We start from the raw sequence: 4,340 nt of genomic DNA on the forward strand, positions 1-4,340 counted from the left end.
AAAGATTGCCACTCCCCCACCTTTGGAAGGTCTGTCTTMCCGAAAAAGGTTATAACCAGAAAGGTTYTATTCAAAACACATCGTGTGATTTCAACAGATTTTTGTAAAATTAACAAATMATTGTCTTTTGTTTTTATATAACAACATTCCAACCTCATTTAGCATGATCTATTAAATTATGGCATAATTCTACTATTTGTATTCATTTGCATCACTGTAAATTACATACTTTTATTTTGAAGGCTAAGTCTGCTATTGTGGCTAATCCTTATTGTGGCTTGCTTCACATAGATGGGTCCAACCACCATTTATCAAATAAGAACTGTCTTATAAATTAGGGTTATTTTAGATGATGACACCTAGCTATATAGTTAGCTAGCTAACTATAGCTACTGAAACAGATTATGTCGTTTTGCTATGTTTTTCGGGAAGAACATTGTTTGCATCCATGAGCTAGCTAGCTTTTTTTATGACCAGCATTGTAGGTGCGCGAGACAACTTTACCAGCATCATAGCATACGTATCGATGAATCGTTGTGACATATGAAATACGAGTAATAGTGTAATCAATGTGTAATAACTACGTAAAAAATGTATGAACGCGTTAAATTACTATGTGACGTGCAGTCATATTCAGGTCCTGATTGGTCAACAAGGTTATTTGACACGCAAAGACCCAAACGGCGTTCCATAGAAATCCTGGWTGAGAYTGAAACAAATGAACAAGGAAACAGCACAGCAAGTAAGTGAAAGAAATAGGTTTTGATTATGTTTTACTGGTAATGGGGACATACATAAATGCCAACAAAATAACTTTTTGGTCAGTGTGGTGTGTGTGTGTGTGTGTGTAACCTTTATTTAACTAGGAAAGTCAGTTAAGAACAAATTCTTATTTACATAGATGGACGACGCTGGGATTCCCAATCACGGCCGGATGTGATACAGCCTGGATTCGAACCAGGGACCGTAGTGCCTCCTCTTGCACTGAGATGCAGTGTCTTAGACCGCTGCGTCCGTGTGTGTGTGTGTTAACTATTTAACTGTACTAGAACGCTTAAAAGGCCGCAAAAATTGTAAATATTGGTTATCGGTATCGTTTTTTGGAGAGGCAAGGAAAATATCGGATATCGGTATCGGTCAAAAATGTCATATCGGTGCATCACTAGTATTTACTATAGTGTTCTAGGGACATTACTGTAGTATTAACTATAGTTTTCTGGGGACATTACTGCAGTATTTACTATAGTGTCTTTGTTTTATTATCTTTGACATAGAAGTGAGGGGCTTCCTCTTTGAGGAAACCTACTGGAAAAAATACTAAAAGAGCAAACTTTCCATAACCTGTAGGTAGGTAGGACTGGGGTCTGAACGGATAGCTCAGAGCTTCTGCTCTTTTCTATAACCTGTAAGGAACACAATATATAGTCTATACTTGGCATGTAGGTTTCTCACTTAAGGATGGCACAAAATGGGATGTGGGGGAGGGGAATGGGCAGGGTATATCCAAATMAAATACTGTAGTATTRACTGTAGTGAAAACAATGTAGTGTTTTTGCGGACATTTCTGTAGTATTTACTAGTGTTTCTTGTGTGGATAACAATGTAGTATTATCAGTATATTAATAATGTAGTATCTACAGTATACTACAAAATTCTATACTAAGTCCTAGACATGAACAAGGGATAATTACAGTGTGTAGTATAGGTATTTCTACAGTATACTACAGTTTCAATACAGAGTTCTATTGTAAACTAAAGTATTTTTTTAAGTGGGAGAGTAAGGAAAGAAATCTACATGATTCCAACCTGCTAATAAACATTCCTATTATACAGAGTGGCTATGAGCTGCACCCAGAGTGCGATGAGGGAATGTGTGTGTGTGTGTGTGTGTGTGTGTGTTGTGGTGGTGTCCACTCCTGTCTGCTGTGTGCAGACACCGGCTCACAGGGGAGGCATCACGCCTTTATTTATTTCTATTAACCTGCTGGGAACTAGCATGAGAGACAAGGTCCACCCCCCATACACACACACAGGTACGCACACACACAGGTACGCACACACACACAAGCACACGCACAACACACACACACACACACACATCCAAATAAGCCTACCTCTATCCATTTCTATAGAAAATAATACCACAAAAATGCTTTAATGTACAGGCGCAGGAATTATCTAATGATTGGCGTGCCAACAGCTTATACTTATTCCTATACATTGGACTCATACACATATACAATGCACGCACACACCCTTCCCTGTTTGAGAATCGTTGGCTTCCAGTGGGCCCTGAACTAGCGGCCAAGTAAACACACAGAGCCCTATTAAACGATCCCTGCAACACAGGACCCTGTTGACGATCTGCAACACAGACCATATTAAATGATCTGCAACACAGAATATAAACACAAATCTGCAACAACAGACCGTTGAACGATCTGCAACACAGACCCTATTAAACGATCTGCAACACAGACCTGTTAACGATCTGAAACACAGACCGTGTTGAAACGATCTCAACAACAGACCCTGTTGACCGATCTGCAACACAGACCCTATTAACGCTTGCAACAACACCAGACCACAACGATTTGCAACACAGACCGCGTTGACCGTTGCCACACACAGACCATCTGAACATCTGCACCAAACAGCTTGAAGATCCAACACGACCGACCTGAACGTGTTGAACGTTCTGCAATACAAGACCCTTTAAACGATCTGCACACAGACCGGCTATTGAACGATCTGCAACACAGACCCTATTTGAACGATCTGCAACAAGACCTACTTGAACGATCTGCAACAAAGACCTATGAAACGATCTGCAACAAGACTCTGTTGAAACAATCTGAAAACACAGACCCTGTTGAACGATCTGAAACACAGACCCTGTTGAACGATCTGAAACACAGACCCTGTTGAACGATTCTCCAACACAGACCCTGTTGAAACGATTGCTAAACACAGACCCTATTGAACGATCTGCAAACACAGACCCGTTGAACGTCTGAATACAGACCTGTTGAACGATCTGCAAACCCAGACCCTGATTAAACGATCTCAACACAGACCCTTTTGAACGATCTGCAACCAGACCCGATTAAGATGATTCTGCAACACAGACCCTGTTGGAACACGATCTGCAATACAGACCCTATTAAACCAATCTGCACACAGACCTCTATTAAAAAGATCTGCAACACAGACCCTATTGAACGATCTGCAACACAGACCCTATTGAACGATCTGCAACACAGACCCTATTGAACGATCTGCAAACACAGACCCTACTGAACGATCTGCAACACGACCCTACTGAACGATGCTCGCAACACAGACCCTGATGAACGATTCTGCAACCCAGACCCTGATGAACGTTTGAAACACCAGACCCTACTGAATGATCTGCAACATACTCTGTTGAACGATCTGCAACATACTCTGTTGAACGATCTGAAAACAGACCCTGTTGAACGATCTGCAACACAGACCCTGATGAACGTTCTTGAAACAACAGACCTGTTGAACGATCTGCAACACAGACCCATGTTGAACGATCTGCAACACAGACCCTGTTGAACGATCTCCAACACAGACCCCATTAAACGATCTGCAACACAGCCCAAATAAACGATCTACAAACAGGCCCTATTAAACGATCTGCAAACAGGCTCTGTTAAACGATCTGCAACAGACCCTGTTGAACGATCTGCAACACGACCCTATTAAACGACTGCATAACGACCCTGTGAACATCCAACACAGATCCCATTAAACGATCTGCAACACAGACCTCCATTAAAACGATCTCAACACAACACCAAATAACGATCTACAACACAGGCCCTATAAACGATGGCAACACAGGCTTTTAACAATCTGCACACAGACCCTAATGTAAACGAGCTGCAACACAGACCCTATTAAACGATCTGCAACACAGCCATTAAACGATCTGAACACAGACCCGTTGAATGATCTGCAAAACAGACCCTGTTCAATGCTGAGGATCAGCTGAGTCAGCGAGAGAGAGAGAGGCTGGAGGTTTAGATAAAACCCTCCGCGCTCTCCGTAACCATGACACTAACTAAAGCAAAAACAGAGAGAAGATAGAAAACGCACACACACACACACACACACACACACACACACACACACACACACACAACACACACACACACACACACACACACACACACAACACAACACACACACACACACACACACACACACACACACACACACACAACACACAACAGGCAGGGGGAAAAACAGGCACGTGCATTCTGCCGTAGCTATTTAGCATCTGGCTTCTATTAAACAAACCAAGATAC

General features: G+C 41.9%; 1 non-coding gene across 1 annotated transcript; it reads right to left on the bottom strand.

Annotated features, from left to right (window-relative positions):
- Positions 1-1,279: 1,279 nt before the first annotated feature.
- On the bottom strand, positions 1,280-1,335 carry LOC112072101 (U7 small nuclear RNA). The gene has a single exon (XR_002894249.1). It is a non-coding gene; the product is annotated as a U7 small nuclear RNA (small nuclear RNA).
- Between the last annotated feature and the right edge of the window lie 3,005 nt (positions 1,336-4,340).

Source organism: Salvelinus sp. IW2-2015, unplaced genomic scaffold (assembly GCF_002910315.2).
Source record: "Salvelinus sp. IW2-2015 unplaced genomic scaffold, ASM291031v2 Un_scaffold1824, whole genome shotgun sequence".
Classification (NCBI taxonomy): Eukaryota; Metazoa; Chordata; class Actinopteri; order Salmoniformes; family Salmonidae; genus Salvelinus; species Salvelinus sp. IW2-2015.